Below are 25964 nucleotides of genomic sequence, written 5' to 3' on the forward strand. Positions count from 1 at the left end.
CGGACCATCGTCGTCGACATCGCCTCCGGTAGTAGAAGCGACGACAACGTCAGTAGATACAGCCGTCGAGGAGGAAAAAAGCACAATTGATAATGAGAAAACGAGCACATTTTCATATAAAGACAGAAAAGGACGCGTAGCATTTGTGTTTTACGATTTCGAAACGCGGCAGGACGAGACGATCGAAGGTACGACGTCAGTAAAAAAACACGTTCCGACACTCTGCGTCACGCAACAAATTTGCGAAGCGTGCGCGCGAGACAATGACATGTCCGTGTGTTGTCGCTGGTGCGGAGTGCGAGAGTTCGTGTTTCGTAATGATCCGGTGAAATATTTTGTCGATTTCGCAACGCGAAGGACGAAATATTTCAAACAGATCATATGCATAGCGCATAATGCGAAAGCGTTCGACGCTCAGTTTATTTTGAAACATATTGTGGAAAATAGCGTCAATCTCGTGCCGAAAGTTATTCTGAACGGAACTAAAATCGTCGTATTAACGGTTAGACATACAAAGTTTATCGATAGCGTAAATTATATGCCGATGCGTTTATCCGAGTTGCCGAAAGCTTTCGGGCTGGAGGATACAGCGGATAAAGGCATATTTCCGCACTTATTCAATACTGTCGAAAATCAAATGTATGTTGGACCATTACCCGCCGCGCATTACTACTCTCCCGAAACCATGAAATCGAAAGAGCGCGAACGCTTTCTCGCGTGGCACACTGACATGCGGCTAAAAAACTCTGTGTTTGATTTTCAACGCGAGATAGTGCAATATTGCCGTACCGATGTTGATATACTTCGACAAGCGTGCATGGCGTTGAGAAAAATTTTTATAGATCGCGGAAATGTATGCCCGTTCGAGGAATGTACAACTATTGCTTCGACGTGTATGACAGTTTTTCGGAAAAACTTCTTACACACGAATACGATAGGTGTCATTCCAGCAGGCGGCTACAGAAAAGCGAACACGCATTCGCGTAAAGCTCTGCAGTGGTTGATATGGAAGGAACGCGAGCTCGGTCATCCTATAAACCACGCAGGGCGTGCACGTGAATATCGAATGACGGCACACTCGTCGATGGTTATTATGAAAAGACATCGGAAACGGGGATAACATCTCGTCACGTGTTGCAATTCCACGGCTGCTTTTGGCATGGATGTACTTCGTGCTTTCCGATAAATCGCGATAGACCGTTTCCGTCGGCTATGGAGCGTAGAGACACGATTGACTCGCGATACGAGCGAACTCTCTCGATCTCGTGGCGACTTCGACAACGGGGGTACTTGGTGACAGAAAAGTGGGAGTGTGCTTTCGATCGAGAAATGCGGGATAATCGCGAGATGCGCGAATTTCTCGAGAAGCATCCATTGCTGGAAACAGCTCCGCTCGATCCTCGCGACGCATTTTTCGGTGGACGTATGGGAAATATCACGACACTTTACAAAATTTCGGGTGCGGAGAAAATACATTACGTGGACGTATGTTCTTTGTACCCGTATGTATTGAAGACGGGTGCTTTCCCTATCAACCATCCTGTCATTTATATCGGAGATGAATGCTCCACTTTAATCGGAACGGCACCGAATTATAATTTTGACTCTGTCGAAGGCCTCGTACGTTGTACAGTACTTCCACCGCGCGATTTATTTCATCCGGTACTTCCGTATCGCTCGCACGGAAAATTGTTATTTGCCTTAAGTCGCAGTTGCTGCGAAACATTTTCGCAGTCGGCGTGTACGCACGAGCGTCCTAGCGAACGCGAATTCGAGGGCACGTGGGTGTCCTGCGAATTACGCAAGGCCATCGAAAAGGGTTATCTTGTGATAAAAGTAAATGAAATTTGGCAATATGAAATTAGTCAATATAATCGCGAAACACGGCAAGGTGGATTGTTCGCCGAATATGTAAACTCATTTCTACAACTTAAACAGGAAGCAAGTGGGTGGCCGAGCGAATGCGAGGACGATGACGCTAAAGAGCAATATCTAAGGGAGTACGGGGAAACCGAGGGTATTGTTCTCGATAAGCGTAACATAGCGCGAAACCCTGGTTTACGTTCGGTCGCGAAGCTTTGTTTGAATTCATTCTAGGGAAAATTTGGCCAGCGATCCAATTTGTCGAACACCGAAGTCGTTAAAACGCAGCAGCGTTTCATGTCATTATTAACAAATCCCGAACACGAGATAACCAATATATTACCTGTAAACGACGAGGTAATATATGTTTCGTGGCGATTGCGACAAGAGGCTGTCGTACCCTCCGATAACCAACGTAGTAATAGCTGCATATACGACCGCGCAAGCACGATTAAAATTATACGAATATTTAGAGCGTTTAGATCGCCGCGTGTTATATTACGATACCGATTCCTGTATTTATGCGAGCACCGGTGATCCGCATGAATATGAGCCGTGCACGGGTAATTTTTTAGGCGATATGACTAACGAGCTCGAGAGCTACGGTCGCGGTAGCTACATCGAAGAGTTCGTGTCCGGTGGCCCAAAATTTTACGCCTACATTGTGCGAACACCCGGGGGCTGTGAATATGAGACTTGTAAAGTTAAAGGAATAACCCTTAATTACAAGAATTCGCGGTACGTTAATTTTAAGAGCATTAAAAAATTATCAAAAAATGTACAAAGGCTTTATTAACGAGCAGATAATGGTTGATGCTTAATAAATATATTTTAATACATGACATACAATAATTAAATTTCGCGATACGTTTCGACACTTACTTGTGTCTTATCAGTCGCTGTGTTTCTTAGTTACAATTTGTTCATGTTCATCGAATTGATTAAAATACTGGTTGGAATTTAAGTTAGTCAATCTATTGTAATCGATCCATATTTTAAATATTCTGGATGTTTCATTACCAAATTGATTTTTAATGAACAAACAACTGTATGTATATGGGATGTTATGACGCATTTTTTGCCGGCGTTTATACAATAATTAATTAATATGAATGTAGCTCGTGACAATTTGGAAATAATAAAAAAATGTACAAAGGCTTTATTAACGAGCAGGCTTTATTAAGCATCAACCATTATCTGCTCGTTAATAAAGCCTTTGTACATTTTTTGATTATTTCCAAATTGTCACGAGCTACATTCATATTAATTAATTATTGTATAAACGCCGGCAAAAAATGCGTCATAACATCCTATATACATACGGTTGTTTGTTCATTAAAAATCAATTTGGTAATGAAACATCCAGAATATTTAAAATATGGATCGATTACAATAGATTGACTAACTTAAATTCCGACCAGTATTTTAATCAATTCGATGAACATGAACAAATTGTAACTAAGAAACACAGCGACTGATAAGACACAAGTAAGTGTCGAAACGTATCGCGAAATTTAATCATTGTATATCATGTATTAAAATATATTTATTAAGCATCAACCATTATCTGCTCGTTAATAAAGCCTTTGTACATTTTTTGATTATTTCCAAATTGTCACGAGCTACATTCATATTAATTAATTATTGTATAAACGCCGGCAAAAAATGCGTCATAACATCCCATATACATACAGTTGTTTGTTCATTAAAAATCAATTTGGTAATGAAACATCCAGAATATTTAAAATATGGATCGATTACAATAGATTGACTAACTTAAATTCCGACCAGTATTTTAATCAATTCGATGAACATGAACAAATTGTAACTAAGAAACACAGCGACTGATAAGACACAAGTAAGTGTCGAAACGTATCGCGAAATTTAATCATTGTATATCATGTATTAAAATATATTTATTAAGCATCAACCATTATCTGCTCGTTAATAAAGCTTTTGTACATTTTTTGATTATTTCCAAACTGTCACGAGCTACATTCATAATAATTAATTATTGTATAAACGCCGGCAAAAAATGCGTCATAACATCCCATATACATACGGTTGTTTGTTCATTAAAAATCAATTTGGTAATGAAACATCCAGAGTAGTGATATAAGGCCGGTTCTAACTCAGTGGCAATGAGGGGGGGTGAGGGGCGAGGGGAACCCAGGGCGCGGGGCAATGACGTCACGCGGGGAGGGGGAATGACGTCACGCAGGGTGGGGAAATGACGTCACGCGGGAGGCGTCCGCGATGTACCGCGAGGGGTCCGCGGGAAGGGGGAAGCGTCCGCGATTTTGGTACCGGGTCCGCGAGGGATCCGCGGGGAGGGGGAGGTGTCCGCGAGGGGTCCGCGGGGAGGGGGAGCGTACGCGATTTTGGTGCCGGGTCAGCGAGGGGTCCGCGGGGAGGGGGAGCGTCCGCGATTTAGGTGCCGGGTCCGCGAGGGGTCCGCGGGGAGGGTGAGCTTCCGCGATTTTGGAGCCGGGTCCGCGAGGGGTCCGCGGGAAGAGAGGAATCCGCGAAAGACCGCATGAAGCTTTTTGGGTGAGGGGTCCGCGCGGAGAGAGGAACGCGAAGGAGATCGCGAGGCGAACATGAGAGAGAGATGACGCAAGCGAGGCGTATATGCAAGAGCGAGAGAGATAGTGCGAGGTGGTTAGGTAGCGAGATGACGCGAGACGTTCGCGAAGGAGAGCGCGAGGCGCACGCGAGAGAGATATCGCAAGAGCGAGAGAGATAGCGGTCGCGAGATGATGCGGCGATGGAGAGCGCGAGAGCTGATGCAGCGAAGGAGAGCGCGAGAGGCGGACGCGAGAGAGAATTTTTTATAATAATATCCGTAATAATAATTTAATATATCTTCTGCTATTATTAATAGTAGGGATGCAAGGAGAGGACCTATTCTAAAATAAATACATTTATTTAATATTTAAAATAATTTTTATTTTTAAAATGAGTATGTGTGTGCAATCATACAATTTTGTGTGTGTGTGTGTGTAAAAATATAAGAATGATAAAAAATACGAATATAAGAATAATATAAAATATGAATATAAAATATAAATTAATATAAAATGTAAAATATAATAATACAATAATATAAAAATATAAAATATATACAGCAGCGCGATGGTGGCTGCGAGATGGTGGGTGTCGGCGGACGTTGGCGCGGCACGATGGTGCAGCGGCCGTGAAAGACTCCTGCATAACAGAAAATTTTTATTAAATATATTATTTATTTTATGAGTCATTTTATTATTTTATTAATTTATAAATATTTTAATTTATTTATTATAAAATTAATGAGACTTACACAGATTACCAAAACTCGTTTGCAATACAACCAGGATTGAGTTCTGTTACATAGAAATTTTGAACTCGCCAATCAAAATAGTCGAATGGAGAATGATACAAATTATGCGTAAAGATGCAATCATACAGGTTTTTCGTGTGACGTTTTTTGAAACCTATTTCGCGCCCGTGTATTGCCTGCACGATTGAATTTACTGGAGTGTTTGTCGATAGTGCTGGAACATTGGTATCTACGCTTAAGTAACGTCTGCGTAGCAATCTTCTTATTTCTTCAAGTCGCGCGATTCGAGCGGTCCGTGACTGCAAATCTCCGATCAATAATTTCTTGGAGTTGATTTTCATTCCGAAAATTCTCATTAGTTCTTGTGGGCATTTTCCTTCTAACAAGTCGATACATCCATCGCACTCCAACTCCCAGGACAGATAATCCACTTTATCACTTTCAGTCGGACGCACTGCAAAATTTTCTTTTTCAAACGCAGCAGCAATTTTTAACACATCTTTTTCCAGCGATGCAATGTATTCCCCCAGAGTTAACATCTTTACAACACGTTTTCCCTTCAATTAGAGTATATCATACAGTTTCATACAACCGCACAGCACGAGCATGCAAGTATAAGTCTGCTACTCTATGACACGACACATATATTATAATGTTGCTCCCCTCATGATTTTAATTCTACATCTCTCTTCATCTCTTCATCTCTTTGTTCTAACTGGAGTATCATCTAACTCATCATTTTTCTACATCTCCAGAGAGTTTTGTCGACTATGTATATCAGACAGGGAAGAAATAATTAAACACAGTTTAACAGTAAAATAATTTATTTGTTGCAAGCATTATAAATAATTTCATTTATAGCACAAGTTATTAATTCACAATCTATAAGTGATTCGCTATTAAACATATTACTATCACGTATCGCCTTTGCGGCATTGCTCACATCGCGGATATTATCACATTGTAAAATATTTACAAATTGCTTAAATTTTTCATTAACACTATGAGTATTCTCACACAGCCAGGAATACATATGATCAATACATTTGTCGAAATCGAATAAATGTAGTAACGTTGATGGTTTGATGTACAAAGAATTATCAGATAATGTAATTTTTATAATTTTTGAAGTATACATGTTAACCGCTTCGAGTGTCAGATCACTAATCCATAGCGGAGTTTCAGTTAGCTGCTCAATGTCTGCTCGTTTCCGCATTAGAGATTTCCATGTTTCAATGGGTAATATTATTTGATTGCCTCGATTATCACCGAGAGCCAATTCCACATAGGATATTATTCCGACGCTGATTCCTATTTCCAAATATTTGTATGATGTTGGGGTTAAGACGTATCTTCTTCCAAGTATACGAGCCGCACGATGAGATGAAGCGCTACAAAAATTTTATTGAAAATAATTATTTAAAAATCATTATTTAAAAATCTTTATTTAACAGATAATATTGAAACTTACTCGTCACATTTCTTCTTGCACAAAACATTGCTCTCCTGTACTGGAACGTAATAATTCATGCTGGCGGAGTACATTTTAAAAGAACCTTTTCAATCGAGTGATCAATGTGATACTAAATTATTTTTAAATTTTATCCATAATATCCACTGTGATGGGGTGGGGATTAATGCTGATCCAATATTATTTTCAACCAATCAAAGCACCGATGCACAGCTGCTGCTATGACATCAGTCCCAGGTGTTCAAAATGCAGCATATTCAAAATTTTCAAGCGCCGATGCGCTATGACACCATCCTCAAATGAAATGTTAGAATTATTGTCAAGGTCAAAATGTGCAAAATGCAACATGTTCAAAATTTTCAAGCGCCGATGCGCGGCTGCTATGACATCATCCTCAAATGAAATGTTAGAATTATTGTCAAGGTCAAAATGTGCAAAATGCAACATGTTCAAAATTTGCAAGCGCCGATGCGCGGCTGCTATGACATCACCCTCAAATGAAATGTTAGAATTATTGTCAAGGTCAAAAATGTGCAAAAATGCAACATATTCAAAATTTTCAAGCGCCGATGCACGGCTGCTATCACCTTGAGATGAACCTTGCGAAATGTGCTAAAATGTATCACGAGCGCCAATGCACCGGCTGCTGTCATCCCCCAGGTGTTCACAATTAGTTTATTAGCAAAATGTGCAAAATTGCAATTTTCAAACAGCTGCATGGTCGCTATGACACCATCCTCAAATGAAATGTTAGAATTATTGTCAAGGTCAAATGTGCAAAATGCAACATACTCGAGTTTTTCAAGTGTCAGTGATCAAATAAAAATACTGGTAAGGAGGCATACTCTGTCAGTATCTTTGTCAGAGGTTCATGAAGTGCATCTCAAAAATGGCACAATTGGAAGCAAGTTTGTTGGAGCAAGCCACAAGGGTGAATTCGGTGGAAGAATATAATGTGTGGGAGCAGCAATGTGACGAATACATCGAATCACTGGAAGAACAAAGTCGAATAAAACGTCCACGATTACCGATCGGAGCTCGACAATCGCTTGTCTCCCAAATCGCGCGTCTCGAAGGGTTGAAGAATTCGGTACGCAGACGTTTTGTACATGCAGGTGCCGGAAGCAGTTCGCGAGACATCGGACTCATATGGCGAGAGATTGATACGGCGTTCGAGAGCCGCATCTTGACTGGTGCGGTGATAAACAGCAACCACATCGAACCTCGTCAATTTCTAGAGGATGCCAAAGACATTGTGATCGAACGTGTGCAAAATGTGTTGCAAAAACACACTAGTGTAAAAGTGAACACTATATTTCATGGCGAGTTTGTGTCAGGCGATAAGCGCGCTAATAAAAGTGTCAACACTAAAAATTTTGAAATCTTTCGCACCTCCGATTTACATGATTGGTACGATCGCCGCGTTATCGAGCCCACACTAGCATCGCTAGAAGAATTTCAAGAACGTGATAGTGGTTGGGCATTGTCGCGAATAATCAATTTGAATATAAATATAAACAAGTATAATCCAATGCGCGCGGGATGTCACATTAAATTGCCGCGAGAAATAATGAACAAAAGAGCAGTAGTGAACGTGCAATCTAAAGACAATGCATGTTTCGCGTGGGCGATGATCGCTGCTCTGTACCCCGCAGAAAGAAATGTGGAACGGGAATCATCATATCCACATTATACGACAGTGCTGAATCTCCAAGACATTGAGTTTCCAGTGACTGTGAATCAAATTAAAAAGTTTGAAGTTCATAATAACATTTCGATAAATGTGTACAGCATCGAAGAAAAGAACATTGTCTCGATACGTCTCAGTGAGCAGAAGAAAGACAGACACATCAACTTGTTGTACGTGGAAGACAGTAACAACATTGGACATTTCGCATGGATCAAGAATCTCTCCCGGCTCGTGAGCTCGCAATTGAGCAAAAAAGATCATAAGAAATATATCTGCGATCGGTACGTATATTTAATTAAAAACGCAATATATAAAATATATAAAAATGTAATATATATAAATTATATATGTGGGAAAAAAAAACTAATTATTTGTTTTACAGATGCTTACACTACTTCCATTCGGAAGACAAGTTGCAGTCACATACGGTAGACTGCGGAAAGATGAATGACTGCGCTATCCGGTTACCGAGCGATAAGGACAAGTGGCTCGCGTTCAACAACTTTAACCGCAAAGAGCGACTTCCTTTTGTCGTATACGCAGATCTCGAATGTGTGCTGACAAAGACGGAAGAAGAAAAAAACTTTCAATATCACCAAGTATTTAGTATAGCATATTATGTACATTGCTCATATGACGATTCATTATCCGAGTATTATTCTCGTCGTAGTGTAGATTGCGTTTCGTGGTTTTCCGTACAACTACAAAATTTAGCGATACGCGTAAAGAATATTTTAGCAACTAACGTCCCCACGGTAAATTTAACATCAGACGAGTGGGAAAAATTTCATAGCGCGGCGCATTGTCATATATGTGAGAAACCATTCATACAAGATGACGATACACGCGTACGCGATCATTGCCATCTGACCGGGCGGTACAGAGGTCCAGCACACTCAAATTGCAACTTAAATTATGAAAACTCTTTTTGTATTCCAATAGTATTTCATAATTTATCCGGTTACGACTCACATTTCATAATTAAGGAAATAGCTACAGCGTTCGAAGGGGGAATCGAATTACTTCCAATAACTAAAGAAAAATATATATCATTTACAAAAAATGTTCAAATTGCAGAAGACAAATCCAGAAATATTAAATTACGTTTTATCGATTCATATAAATTTCTCACGACAAGTCTCGACAAATTGGCATCATTTCTAAGTAAAGATAAACTTAAAAATTTACAATTGAAATTTTAAAATTTATCCACCGAAAATTTCGAATTATTAACACGGAAAGGTGTCTTTCCATACGAATACATCAACTGCTTTGAAAGGTTGCATGATACATGTCTACCACCGCGCGAATCATTTTACAGTTCCTTGACCGGCGACACTGTATCCGAGAACGATTACGCGCACGCCGAAAACGTCTGGGAGCGGTTCTCCATTCGAACGCTGGGCGAATATAGCGACTTATATTTAAAAACTGATGTTATGTTATTAGCTGACATTTTTGAAAATTTCCGGGATAAATGTATCGAGAGTTATGGGCTCGACCCCGCGTATTACTATACTCTCCCCGGATATACGTGGGACGCCATGTTAAAGCATACAAAAATTACGTTCGAATTACTTACAGACGTTGACATGGTAATGTTTATCGAACGGGGTATACGCGGCGGTCTGAGTCAATGTTCAAACAGATATGCACACGCTAATAACAAGTACATGCAGTCGTACGATCCATCGAAACCATCTTCATATCTCATGTATTTCGATGTAAATAATTTGTATGGATGGGCAATGTGTCGACCATTGCCTTATGCTGATTTTCAATGGGTCGACGATGTATTTCTACACATCTACGATCTAATTTCGACACATCATCTATCGCGCTCGATTCACCCACAGGCTACATCCTCGAGGTAGATTTAGAATATCCGCGACATCTTCACGACACGCACACTGACCTACCGTTTTGCCCAACACGCGACAAGCCGCCAGGCAAGCGGGAAGATAAGCTTCTCGCAACGCTATACAACAAGAAGCGATATGTAACACTACCGCAACCTGCAGCAATGTACGCGTCACGGCCTTCGCGTTGCAAAAATACGTCGCATATTACAATTCGCGCAATCTCCATGGCTTCGAAATTATATCGAACTTAATACGCAATTAAGAACGCAAGCAAAAATTGATTTTGAAAAAAATTTATATAAATTGATGAATAATGCAGTATTCGGCAAAACGAAGGAAAATGTGCGTAATCGGGTTGATGTAAAACTTATCACACATTGGGAAGGAAGATACGGTGCAGAGGCAATGATTGCGAAACCAAATTTCCACAGTAGAAGCATCTTTTCTGAAAATCTAATCGCTGTCGAATTACGCAAACTCGTAAAATTTTATAAACCAATCTATGTTGGCATGTGCATACTCGACATCTCCAAAACATGTTTATACGAATTTCATCATGAGTACATGTCACCGCTGTATCGTGACAGATGCCGGGTAATGTACACCGACACAGACAGCCTAATATACCACATCGAATGCGAAGATGTGTACGAGAATATAAAGCGCAATCTCGACAAATTTGATACGAGCGATTACACTGCGGACAATGTGTACGGTATACCGCTCGTGAATAAAAAGGTACCCGGTCTAATGAAAGATGAAAACAATGGTGTGATTATGACCGAATTTGTAGGGCTTAGAGCAAAAATGTATGCCTTGCGAGTGGATGGCAAGAAAGATACGAAAAAAGTAAAAGGTGTCAAGAGTAACGTCGTCACGAGAACGATAACGTTTGATGATTATACGCGGTGTTTGAATGAAGAGATTGTAATGACACGTAGTCAGTCATGTATAAGATCGAAATTGCATGAAGTATACACCATTCGCGAGACAAAAATTGCTCTAAGTCCTCACGATGACAAGCGGTATATCATACCTGAAACCACTGATACATTACCATGGGGACATTATAAAATACCTTTGTAAATAATATTTGTTGTAATATATTTTGTATAAATATGTATATTATATGTATATTTGTATGTATAAAATTATTAGATAAATATATTGTAAAATAAACAGTATACAGATATTTTAATCAAATAAATGTTTATAATACATTATTTTTATGAATCCATGAGTTGTGAGATTTATCCAGTCCCAACCATTTCACATAAACATCATCGCCTTTTTTCCGCAAAATTTTTTCAACGAGATATACATCGGGATTTGCAACATGATGTAACTCGTACTCGTAGAATCCTCCGGCGACGGAATTTCCTCGCGAATCTTCAAGTATATATGTCGCAGGATTAGTTTTCTGCACTTTGATAATTTTAAATATTTCGGTAGTCCAATTTGGTGTAAAACCTTTTTCGAAGATGGTCTTGAATTTACTCACGTGTACCTGACAGCCTACTTTGAATCTTGCCGGAGCAGCAATTTTTACGTTACTGTATATCGTATTTAAAAGTTTTTCGGCAATCTCCGGAGTAACATCGATAGGCTTCATGCCGATAGTGCGATGTTTTCGCGCATTGTACTCTGCAACGAGTCGGGACAGCGCGTCGATCCACTTGTAATTGCCATTAAGTGTAAACATTTTCCACATATTGTTCTTTAAAGTACGAGTAAATCATTCCACCACTGAGGCTTTCATAACAGAATACGTCGAGTAATGATTGATGTTGTGTTTTTTTACGAGTTTCTGCACATTTGCATTGTAAAATTCTTTTCCTCTATCGGTTTGTATGTTTCTCGGACATCACTTGCTATCTCGAATTATCTCGGCGATAGCGTCAGCTGTTTCGCGTCCGCTCTTATTCTTGAGCGGTACGGCCCATGCATACTTGCTCAACACATCGATGACGGTGAGTATGTAATTGTATCCTTTGTTGACTCTTGCATAAGGACGCATCTCGACCACGTCAGCTTGCCACAGGTCGTCGTATCCACATACTATGACGCGTCTACGCGGAAAATTTCTTCTCGCTGGAGCGTGCAATTCCTCCACGTGTAGCTGCTTTTCAGAGGTGTTTGATCGAGGCATATTTGTAATAATGTGATATAATTTTCACGTACAGTTCTTTATGTATCTTTTGATGTAGTCTGCGTTACAGCCATTTTATCCAGCGTTAATAATAGCGCCTGCATATTCTTTTCAAGCCTGATTATTTTTTTCTCAATTTCTTTCTGTTGATCTCTCAAAAGCTTGACACTCGCTTCGACATATCGTTTGTTGGCTGCATCATTATCATCTTCCGGTTGCGCTACACGTCGTATCTTGCGCGACCTTGCGTCATAGCCGGAGGTTGTTAGACACAGAGTGTTATCACGCACGTAATTTCTTAGTAATCCATTCCATTGATAATATGAATTATTATTCGACGTTCCAAGTGATAATCCAAATTTATTAATCGACATTTTGATACCACTAATATTGACAGACTGACTCGTATCGTGGATGTATAACTTATTTTATAATAATACCAGCTTCGTAAAGTTCCTCGATAATCGACAATATTTCATTGCCGTGGGCGTTGTTGCCGGCTTGACGTGAAGCTTCGAGCAATCGCAAACGATCTACCAACTCGTTGGGATCATTCCAATGCACGTAATCAATCTTATTATTGTTTAAGGTCATAGCATGCGGTATACCTTTTCCAGATTTTTTATCAGAGAATAATGGTGCGATTATATATTTATATTTGTATCCCTTGTTACCTAATACTGGCTGATTCACATTACCATTTCGTCTGTGCGCATTTGTTCTTATTAATATACTTTTGTAGTTCTGCAAGTCATTTGTAGTATATATTTCATCGTCGGGAATTCTCTTGAAAACAAACTCGTAAAGACCTGCTGTTCCAACGTATTTTGATCCATCGATAATTATATTATCATTTTTATCCACATCGAAATTTTTATTACCGAGCATCATTCCTTTGTCGATAAATTTAACACCGTATACGTAATCCATCTTGGAATTTTTATCTTGACTCAATATAGCTGCCACATATTTTTGAGCAAGTGGACCCAGGTGATTTCGCAATGAATTTTGACCCTCAGATGTTTGTAATGAATGTTGAATTGATGTCACAAGCGATTCAGGTGAAGTCTCGAAAATTTCCTCGATAGTCGTCTTATCATGCAATAATTGCCTTGGTTGTACATCTTTTATCGGAGTAGAAGTAGTTGCATCCAATAATTGTTGCATTCGCCTGCTTTTGATTCGTTTTGGAGTAGAAGTTATACCGCTCAATGATATATTTGATCGCTTTGTTTTAAACTCTTTTTTCTCTCCGAGCATACTCGACGGTTCAATCTTTTCTTCACCAGACTCAACACCGACTGTATTTTCAACAAGCTGTTTCAGAGGTTCAGAGATTGGTTTAAAATGCCTCTCCAATGCATCGTCCTCCTCCATTTTACCAGTTTTCAAGAAACGATATTTTTTACGGATTGAATCGCTCGTTTTCGCAATCTCTCTCACAATCTTTTCACGATCGTTATTCATCATGTTGCAATTTAGAAGTTGCTCGATCAATGTGTCGAAAGCGACTAATTGCTTTGCGGTATTGCAAATTCATTAAATCCTTTTCTATATCGTCCATTAGTCAGTGGACTATCCTTGTCAATCGCCGCGAATCCATATTTATGTTGCCAACATTTCTGGCAAAAAGCGCGAAAATGATCGTAAGACATATCTGTATTTACGTGATCGTTGTACACATGTTTCAAGTTTGTCCCATCTTGTTTAAATAAAATTAATAAATTTGCATTGTCACATATAAGATGCTTGGGTATCTTGGCATACGTTTGACAAAGATAGAAACAGTCGACGCTCGAGTGTCGTCCCATTGCAAAGTACTCTCTTATCATATCTTGCTTGTCGCATGCCACGTCATCAAAGATAAAAATGGAATTCGGAAGCGCCTCGGTGGAATGACATCGCTATTATTAGAGAATGTAAAATAACCAATTTCTTCTATCGGTGATAGCAAATTTTCCAAATATTGATATTTCGGTTGTTGAAGCGATTTCGAGTAAACGTACATGTTCTCGAAGCGAACACCATACGGGCTTTCTATCAAACTAATCAACGTGTTAGTTTTACTGCAATTCGAGGGGCCGCAGATGATACCGCGTATAGTATTTGGTAGCATGTTTCCATGTCTGCGTATTTCTTTATCCAACATTAACCGTGTTTTATCGTCGAAATTTGTAACTTTGATTATCGTCGATTGCTGAACGAACCGCATGTTTTCTCTCGAATGAATGAATGAGTCATGGAGAGCCTATTTATAGCTGCGCGGAACCATGAATCGCTCAGTACCGAAAAAATGTTTGTTCTGCTAACAAGTGCTTCCGATATTCACGGTTTAAGCGCCGAACAGCTGCAATTTGTACCAAAAGCATTTTTATTGCGATATGAAAATCACATCCACTACGTGTGGGATAAGCTTCCGGAACACATAAAGGCGGATCCAGAGATTCAGACCTGTCGCCGCTGTTTCAAACATTACAATCGACCGTGGCAGCAAACGCACATCGACGGTCCAGCGCCAATGATAAAGGATTGCAGCGAATGTCAACGAAAATAGGTAGTGGTCTCTTTAATCGCGCGATAAACGCACTTCCGATCGAATTCCATATCCCCGACTATCAGTTTTGCGGTCCGGGGACTCATTTGGAAAAGCGATTGGCTAGAGGTGATCGAGGTATTAATCCATTGGATCCCGCGTGTCGTGAGCACGACATTGCATATTCTCAAAGCAACACCCTCAGAGAACGACACGTTGCTGATAATATACTCGCTGCGAAAGCGCGAAAACGTATTACTGCGAGAGATTCGACTCTTGGTAAAAGAGCAGCCGCTACGACTGTTTGGGCAACTATGAAAGCAAAGACAAAATTCGGTATGGGGATGAAGACGAAAAAATCTTTGAAAAAGAAGAAGAAACGAATACTGCCTGTGGCGAAGCGTGGTGGTATCTTGCTAATTTTACCATTGTTGGGAGTTCTCGGTTCGTTGGCCGGTGGAGCAGCGGGAGTCGCAAAGGCTGTGAATGATAGCAAGGCTGCGCAACGTCAGCTTGAAGAAATGCAACGTCATAATCGCGCTATGGAAGGTCGTGGAGTTTATCTCGCTCCATACAAGCATGGACAGGGATTCTCAACTAAGAAAAAAAAAACGTCAAAAAAAAATCGCTAAAAATGCCTGTGGGTGTAACAACTAATGTACAATTGCAACAACTGGCAAGGCGTATGCGTATACCATTCTTTAGAGGTGTTTTCATGCGCAATAATTTACCGATAAGCGGTATACGACAAAATGAAAGCGGTATTGTAAATTTGGATGACGTTGATGGTTCCGGTACCCATTGGGTGGCATATGTAAAGAGAGGAAATCGAGCAGTATATTTCGATAGTTTTGGCAATCTTCAACCACCCAAAGAATTGGTGCCATATTTAAATGTTACGAAAATAGAATACAATCACACATCCTATCAAAATTATAATCAGAATAATTGTGGACAATTGTGTTTACGATTTCTTCAAACGACTGATATAAAGCCTGTCAATCCATCATCACGATTCAGTTTGACAACATGTCGCTAACACTAACGTTGACTGGTAAATGTAGCGTTCTCGCTGTAAGCTACTTTCCAGCTATAGATTTATCGAATGGTGATTATGAGCTCGGTTTAACAGATTTTGAAACTTATCATACGATATCGAATGTAAATTCTAAGAATAATAAATTTTACTTTGATAACGATGACAAGGAAATTGCGATACCCGAGGGATCATACGAAATACAAGCTATAGATGAGTATCTGAGACGTGCAATTTCACAATATCCTTCCAATAAGGAGCAGAATGAAGATGCAATAGTGCTTCGCGCCAATCATAATACTCTAAAGAGCGAAATCAAATGCATCTATAGAATAAATTTTAGTAAACCAGACAGCATAGGATCGCTGTTGGGATTCTCGTCGAATCGTATATTGCAACCTCACAAATGGCATGATTCGGATTTACCTATAAATATTATTAGCGTGAATATTATCCGTATAGAATGTAGCGTCACCACTGGTGCGTACAGTAATGACAAGCGTGTACACACGATACATGAATTTTCACCGAGCGTGCCACCAGGATATAAGATATCGGAAACGCCTGCACAGATCATTTATCTCCCGATCGTCGTACGGAGCATTACTGATCTAACGATACGCATTGTTGATCAAGAAGGACGATTGCTGGATTTTCGAGGAGAGGAAGTTACTGTAAGATTACACGTACGGCGTCGACAAAATTAGCGTGTGATGCTCGTGCTAAATGATACGGAGCACGTGAGAGACAATAATTTTACGAGGGACAATACTTTTGCGAGAGCAGCTGCGGCGGCTGTAGTGCGCGACAATAATCAGAGATCTCGTTACACTAAAAAGAAACTCAGCGCATTGAATCGCAAATTTTTAAAATCATTGGGATTCATCGTACGAAAAGATGATTGACATTTTGAATATTGGTGGTGAGCCAGTCTTTGATGATCGTATCGTCAAGGTTAAGACACATACGTACAATCCATACGCCAACTCATCGCTTGCGATGAGATACGGATACCTATACACCACCAGGATTTGTACACGTTACCGTGCGAAAGCTTTCTGTATGTTGAGGGAAAGTTGACGGTATCTAAAATAGATGCAAATGAAACGCTGGTGTTGGCAAATAACTGCGTTGCGTTCATGTTTGATGAAATTCGATATGAACTCGATGGTGTGGAGATTGATCGCAACAGAAACGTTGGAATAACTTCTACGTTGAAAAATTATGTCTCTTTAACTACCGAGAGAAGTAAAATCTTGAAGAATGCCGGGTGGGATATGACGCATAATGGATCATGTGGTGATAGTTGCATGTTTAACTTTTGCGTACCGCTCAACATGCTGTTGGGATTTTGCGAAGATTACAAGCAAGTTGTGATTAACGCTCGCCATGAATTAATTTTGATACGTTCGCGCAACGACAACAATTGTCTGTATGGACGTGCGGAAGCTGATATTGAATTGATCAAAATACAATGGCGTATGCCACATGTAATATTGAACGAAATCAATAAACTATCCTTGTTACGAGCATTGGAAAGCGGGCGATTCTTAAACATGAGTTTTCGCTCTTGGGATCTGTATGAATTTCCGCTGTTACATAGTACGACCAAGCATTCGTGGACTGTGAAAATCGCCTCTCAGCTGGAAAAGCCGCGATATGTGATCTTTGCGCTGCAGACTGGTAAAAAGAATGTTATGACAAAAGATAATACTACATTCGATCATTGTAAATTAGCCAACGTTAAGCTATATCTAAACTCGGAATCTTATTCCTACGATGATTTAAATTTAGATTTCGATAAAAACAGATGGTCGATTCTGTATATGTACTCTCGTTTTCGCAAATCTTATTACGGGTGTGATATTGAGAATGTACTAACTATCGCAAAATTTCTACATTGCAGTCCTCTCGCAGTTATTGATTGTTCGCGACAAAATGAATCTGTCAAAAATTCTATCGTGGACGTGAGAATAGAATTTGAATGTAAGGAAGATGTACCGGCAAATACTACCGCCTATTGTCTCAGTTTGCATGATCGTGTTGTCGAATATTGTCCGTTGACCAACATAGTTCGTAAAATTACTTAACCAGCAATTATCCTCCGATATAAAAGATTGAGATTTTTAACAATCGACATCAGTCGTCCAACATTCTTGCAACAATATGGATGTACCGACGTTTGTGGATCTACAAGGATTTATTTTCAATAAACAGTTTATTGTGAAGGAAGCGGCGATCCTGAGAAGAGGATTCATTGTTTCACATTATTATTTCGCATGCCCCATGGGGTGTGCTCATAAAATCGGAGAGACGTCAAGCCTCATGGTTGTCTCGAAATCATCATGGATTGCAATGGGTAGATGGAAACGTTCCATACAGCATGGCTCAGCGTTTGATTACAACAGCTATCGCTGGTATGATACAAGAAGAAGAAGAGTCATCCTCTCTTGTGTACGTAAAAGGCCATGAAAAGCGAGAATGGTTGACCGATGGATGATGCGAGAAACGGTTTCATTATTGAGACCTTGGATGCAAACTATGAAGATATTCCTACCTTAAACAACTTAGATACTACCTATAGCCTACATTGCGATAAACATGTAAAAAATTGCGCTTTAGAAAATGTATTTAAAATATTTAATTGGTGGTCAAATCATCGCAATGATTCGCCACACCCTTTTTTTGAATAAATTAATATTAAAATAATATTCTCTTTGTTCTCTCTCTCCTTTTCCTCATATGGATACAAGAATTATATGTCCGCACGTGCTCGTATTAATTTCAGTATGCGACAGCATTCTTATGTTATAATTTTTAAATGTAGTCGATTGTGGTTTGAATGTGGTTGATTGATGTTCGATCGAGGTTCGAAGGTGGTTGATTGATGTTCGATCGAGGTTTGAAGGTGGTTGATTGGTGTTCGATCGAGGTACGAACGTGGTTCGAAAGTGGTTTGAAGGTGGTTGATCGATGTTCGATTGTGGTTCGAACGTGGTTCTATTGACGTTCGATTGTGGTTGATCGAGGTATGAAAGTGGTTCAAAAGTGGTTTGAAGATGGTTGATCGATGTTTGAACGTGGTTCGATCGAGGTTCGATTGTGGTTCGAACGTGGTTCTATTGACGTTCGATTGTGGTTTCAATTTAAATATTATTCATATGCTTATTCTCATCATGGAATCTTTGTCTCGGACCATCTGTTTTCTTATCTCATGTACCGAGTAAGCGTTCAAGCTAATTCTTATGTCATACATCCCCTACTCTTTTTAACGAGAGTGGGTCTGTCTCCGCGATGTTCGTCACAAAGTCTTCAACGTTTGAAGTGTTAGTATCTAAAACAATTTTTAAAAAATGACTGGAGGTTTTCTGCGCCGTACGCTCCCCGAAATAGTAAGTTGTACAATTTATTTAAAACTATTGTACAGAATATTGCAGTATGTTTAGATATATATTAAATATTCATATTTTCAGATAATCGATAGCATTGTACAAAATTTACGGCCGCAACACATGGTGGAGCAAGGCTTGACTGAACGAGAGTGGGTGAGAATGATGAGGTGGGAACATCGGCGAATGTTCACAGAAATGTGGTGCGAAACTGCAGAGGCGCGGGAAATGGATGCCAATTACAATGGGCTATGGGAGAACATGTACGCTCTTCGGGAGCTGTTTGGTCTAGAGCCATATCCACCTGAACCTGTGGTGGAAAATTGGAACTAGTAAGTATTTCTTTTTACTTTTAAAAATTATTAAAATAATTAATAAAAATTTTCTGTTATGCAGGAGTCCCCGCCCAGCCGTCGCCTCCGCTTCTCGCAGCACTTCGCATTCGACCGCCCCACCATTCTCACCCACTTAAATTTCATATTTTAAATTTTATATACTTTTTTACATTTTATATTAATTTATATTTTTATATTATTATTATTATATTTTACATTTTATATTTTTATATTATTGTATTATTATATTTTCATTTTTATATTTAAAATTTTTAAATTTACACACACACACATTTTGCAAATATATACACACACAGTTATAAATAAACATTATTTTAAATATTAAATAAATGTATTTATTTTAGAATAAGTCCTCTCCCCTTCCTCATCCTAAAAATATTAATTTAAAAAAATACGAGGGTTGTCTGAAAAGTTTCCGACCTAACAAAGATACAAGACATTTTTTCTTCAAATTAACTTTTATTTTTCTACATAGTCTCCTTGTAAGTCTATACACTTCTTCCAGCGATGCTCTCATCTCTTCAACCCGTCCAAATAGTACTCGGCGTCTTTCTCTGCAAAATAGTTGTTTACGAAGGTGATGGCCACTGTTTTGACTGTGTTTTTATTTCTGGAGTATAATGGTGTATCCAAGTTTCATCTACAGTAATTAATCGGCGCCAAAACTCTGATTTATTGCGCCTAAACTGCGCCAACAGAGCGTTGGAAATGTTCATTCGAACACGTTTTTGGTCCAAAGTGAGCAAACGCGGCACCCAACGCGCGGACAGCTTTCTCATGCCTAAATCTTGATTCAATATGTGACAAACACGTTCTTTGGACATGTTCATAGCCTCTGCTATCTCTCTAACTTTAATTCGACGGTTGTCTAGCACCATTTGGTGAACTTGAGCGATATTATCGTCAGTGGTTGCAGTTTTTGGAACGTCCCGAACGTTCATCGTCACCCAAGCTGGTACGGCCACGTTTAAATTCAGCAGCCCAAAATTTCACGGTGGTAAATGATGGTGCAGAGTCCCCGTACACAGCGTCCAACTCGTCTTTGATTTGCGTAGGCGTATTGCCTTTCAAAAACAAATATTTAATGACAGCTCGATACTCGATTTTTTCCATTTTCACAAAAACACTCACATCGACTCACTCAAATGATTGTCAAACAACTGCGCGTCCAAAATGGCTGAAATTTTGGTGAGTACCTTTCAAAGCATGCGCAAACACATTCCCCAACTTTTGTTTACGAGTGCTGCTATCTTCATGTTGAGGTCGGAAACTTTTCAGACAACCCTCGTATGAAAAGAAAAAAATATTAATTAAAAAAAATTCTCTCTTACGAACGCCTCTCTCTTTGCGTTTTCCTTCGCCGCGTTACCTCTCTCGCGACCGCCTCTCGCGCTCTCCTTCGCTGCATCAGCTCTCGCGCTCTCCATCGCCGCATCATCTCGCGACCGCTATCTCTCTCGCTCTTGCGATATCTCTCTCGCGTGCGCCTCGCGCTCTCCTTCGCGAACGCCTCGCGTCATTTCGCTACCTAACCATCTCGCACTATCTCTCTCGCTCTTGCATATACGCCTCGCTTGCGTCATCTCTCTCTCATGTTCGCCTCGCGCTCTCCTTCGCGTTCCTCTCTCCGCGCGGACCCCTCACCCAAAAAGCTTCATGCGGTCTTTCGCGGATTCCTCTCTCCCCGCGGACCCCTCGCGGACCCGGCTCCAAAATCGCGGACGCTCCCCCACCCCGCGGACCCCTCGCGGACCCGGCACCTAAATCGCGGACGCTCCCCCTCCCCGCGGACCCCTCGCGGACCCTAACCTCGCGGACGCCTCCCCCTCCCCGCGGACCCCTCGCGGACCCGGTACCAAAATCGCGGACGCTCCCCCTCCCCGCGGACCCCTCGCGGACCCTAACCTCGCGGACGCCTTCCCCTCCCCGCGGACCCCTCGCGGACCCGGTATCAAAATCGCGGACGCTTCCCCCTCCTCGCGGACCCCTCGCGGTACATCGCAGACTCCTCCCGCATGACGTCATTCCCCCTCCCCGCGTGACGTCATTCCCTCGCGCCCTGGGTACCCCTCGCCCCTCACCCCCCCTCATTGCCCCTGAGTTAGAACCGGCCTTATATCACTACTATCCAGAATATTTAAAATATGGATCGATTACAATAGATTGACTAACTTAAATTCCGACCAGTATTTTAATCAATTCGATGAACATGAACAAATTGTAACTAAGAAACACAGCGACTGATAAGACACAAGTAAGTGTCGAAACGTATCGCGAAATTTAATCATTGTATATCATGTATTAAAATATATTTATTAAGCATCAACCATTATCTGCTCGTTAATAAAGCCTTTGTACATTTTTTGATTATTTCCAAATTGTCACTAGCTACATTCATATTAATTAATTATTGTTAAAAAATTATTATTAGCGCGAGAAAAGAATCAAGAAAAAGAAAAAGAAGATGACGAAGGAGAAGAAGAAAATGAAACTACAATAAATCTACGTTTTAGAGCAATTCGACGCACCGCGTTTCATGAAATTGTAACGCGGGACGAGACGAAAATATGCGCACCAGTATTGGTAAAACGTAGATTTATTAATAGCCGCTACTCAGTTCCGTACGATTATTTATCATCGGAATAATAATATTCTTTTCTCGCGTATTTTCTTCGGTCTTCCACGTCTTTCTTTCAAAGTAGGATATAAGAATTTTATACATTTTTTAGGAAAGTAATGTAAATTATTATAATAGTTGTAGTATTTGTATATAGTATTAGTAATAATTGTAACAATAATTGTAACATTTATAAAATGTTTTGTTCCTATAATTTTAAGTGTAATAAGCTATAAAGAAAATATATATTATGTATCACGTCTATGTAATAATATCAATTTTATTTAAAAAGTAGCATAAAGTAAAATTTTGTACTTCAAATTGTCTAATATTTTCCTTCTCTCTATCCTCCCTTTACTTCGAAATAATTTTATTCTTTTCAGCAATAAAACCTGGACATAGCGTTACTAAATACGAACTCGAACGCACGTGTTTTCTCTTAGGCCTCCTTTATGACCTGAGCTGCCAATACTATCCGACAATGCGATGCTGAGTAAGCGATTAGTCGAAATTGTAAACGGACGCTGGCCAGTTGTATTTTTTATTTATTTTTTGTTTCTTTTGTTACCGACGGTGCTGACGATATTTGACAATACGACACTGAGTAAGCGGTCAGTCGAAATTAGTGCATGCTCATATTTTTTATCTTTTTTCAGCGCTATACATAGTCACCGGGGCCTATCCGCTCTATCGCTACAGGTAGACGTGCGACGTGTGAAGTGTCATAAACGCCACGACGGCAGCGCTATACCTCGATTTTTTTATCGCCATATTGTCGGCTTTTTTTCAGAAACCCTGTCCGCTCTCCCCCTTTCCCACCAAATACAAAAATCAACCAATCAGCGTGCTGGGCCACTATAGTTAGAGCCTATCATAGACGGTCGGGGTGTCATAAACCCCCACGCTGGCTTCGCTATACCTCGATTTTTATCGCCATTTTGTCGGCTTTTTCCAAAACCCTCCCACCCACCATCTTTCCAAAAAAATCAGCCAATCAGAATGCTGGGCCACTATGGAGAGAGCCTATCAGAACCCTGGGTCTAATGACCCCAATAAACAAATAGACCAATCAGCGATCGAAAAGCCGTGTCTAGCCACGCCCCTCTGGCGCCAGTGGCCGAGTGGTGGGGGTTTGTTTTGACTCGCTATAGTGGCCCATATACTACTGATTTTGCTTCCATTTACTTCCCCCGATACAGCAATACTTGCATTGAAACAATTAATACGTTAGCCGGATATCTTTATGTGGAAAATTTTACAAAACTCCTTCACTGGCTTCTGCGGTTGGAGGTTTAATAAAAGAAGTGGGTAAACTTTTAATCAATCGATGTATTAGAAAAGAAGATGCGGAAAGGAAATTACGTGCCGAAGACTTTTTGAAAGTATTTACCGAAGATTTTGCAACACGTATCAAAAACAATATCGAAAACAATGAGTAGAAATCTAAGACGTAAAAAAATTACGTTACCCTCTAAAGCAGATATTATTAAGCTTCATAATTTTTTAAACAAGAACGTGAAACAGCTTACAATTTCTTGAAAGAAAAGTTCTCCTATGATGCATGGCTTTCGCTTACTAAAGCAACATTGACTTCAATACAAGTGTTTAATCGTCATAGAGCCGGAGAGATACAAAGGACATTAATCGAGGATTATAAGGCATATCAAGGCATTAATTATCAGACACACGACATGTATAAAGCACTTTCAGCACATGCCAAAGAAATTGCTAAAAAATATGTACGATTTACCCTTAGAGGTAAACTTGGACGAACGGTACCAGTCTTACTAACTGAAGAATTAAGAAACTGCATCGAAATGATTTTAAAGCATAGAAAGGCTGCAAAAGTTTCTTCGAAAAATCTATACCTATTTGGTCTTCCTTCGCTTAAAAAAGATAAACACAGATATCTTTTAGCGTGTGATTTATTACGGCAATATGCAGTAGAAAGTGGCGCAGAAAATCCAGAAACTATTCGTGCAACCGAATTACGGAAGCATATAGCAACAATATGTGTTCATTATAATCTATCTGAAAATGAAATTTCAACGCTTGCAAATTTTATGGGCCATGCCGATAAAATTCATTTATCTCACTACAGATAATCTGTTATCGAAAAAGAAATCTTAAAAATATTATCTCAATATCTGGAAGCCGCACAAGGAGCTGATATGATAGGTTTGTTCGTTTTACCTACACTTTTACACTCACTAGTGTAGAGAGATTTAGGGTAATGTACACTAAGTATAGAATGAATTTTCAAGTGTAGCGATGATAGCACAAACGCGAAAGTGTGAGATAAAAATGGCGGTTTGCATGCGCAGCGAAACATAACCTACGAAAAAAAAAGTTAAATAACACGTCCTCTCTACAATGGCAATGGAAGGAATTTGTGAAATTTGTTACATGCTAATGGATTCTTCCGACGACGACGACGAAAATGAAAACATTCCTGATCCACATTTCATGGTCGAGGATGATGGTGAGAGTAAAATTATTAAGCTGCAACAGTTCGCATGATAAGAGGTTTGCTTGTAACATTTAGCTCTTTCAATATAAGTCTACCTTAACCACACATGAATAAAGAAATTAAAAAATATGTAAAAAATCCTTTTTGTGTATCTGTTTAAAGTGAGTGAAACTCTTACTTATATTCCACATTGTTACAACATAACACTTGGAACAAGATACACAATTACCATAGATGCGTACAATATTTATTACAGATTTCGACATGATTGAAAACTTGATGCAACCAGTCTTATAAGGAATTGTAAGAATACAATAAAGGTTATGAATTATGTAGAAAATCAAGCAAGAAATTACAACGAAAATGATTTCATCATGCACTTTCGATTGTCACGAGAAGTTGCATACACATTGATTAATCGCTTTGAAAGATCTCCAGTATTCACATCTTTGAGAGGTATTTAAAAAAATATTATTTATAAGATATCTTTTAACTGTAGTAACACGTTTTCTTCTATTTCATGTTATTATTAAGGCCCTGCTGGTTTTGAGCCTACGTCACCAGAGAAACACATCTTGTGTTATTTGTGGTTTGTAGGGCACCAAACTGCATCCAACAGAGATGTGGCAGATAGATTTGGTGTTACTTTGAGCACTTTGTACAAAATAATATCCAGAGTAACGACATTCTTAATGTCAATTGCACCTAATATTATAAAATTTCCTTCACTGGAAGAGAGAAATCTAACAAAGCAGCATTATTTACAAGAAAAAAGATTTCCTGGAATCATAGGTAAAACCAATTATGTAATTGGAAATATATCTTTTGTAGCCCTTAAAGTGTTACTTTCAATAACGTTATTTAATTTATCACTCATCTAGGTTCTATTGATGGTTCGCATATCAGAATTGATAAACTTTTATATGACAAAGATTCATATATAAATAGAAAGCAATACTTCTCAATCCAAATGCAAGGTGTGGCAAATCACCGAAGAAAGTTCATTGACGTTTTTATAGGATACCCAGGTTCGGTGCATGATGCCAGAGTGTTACGAGAATCCTCTTTATTTAACAGCTTAGATGATATTTGCGGAGGTAGGTAATTTTTTTAGTCAAGGACAAAGAATTAGAAAAATATAAGACAAACTATGAATACCAGCCAATATGTACATACTTTATTTGTTTATAGATGATGGTTTTTTACTTG

General features: G+C 39.5%; 1 pseudogene; it reads left to right on the forward strand.

Moving 5' to 3' along the window:
• Positions 1-1212: 1212 nt before the first annotated feature.
• LOC145943386 (uncharacterized) lies at positions 1213-24504 on the forward strand (annotated as a pseudogene).
• Positions 24505-25964: the final 1460 nt, after the last annotated feature.

This window comes from Prenolepis imparis, unplaced genomic scaffold (assembly GCF_030444845.1).
Source record: "Prenolepis imparis isolate NDT839.2.m4 unplaced genomic scaffold, iyPreImpa1.0 SCAF_12, whole genome shotgun sequence".
Lineage (NCBI taxonomy): Eukaryota > Metazoa > Arthropoda > Insecta > Hymenoptera > Formicidae > Prenolepis > Prenolepis imparis.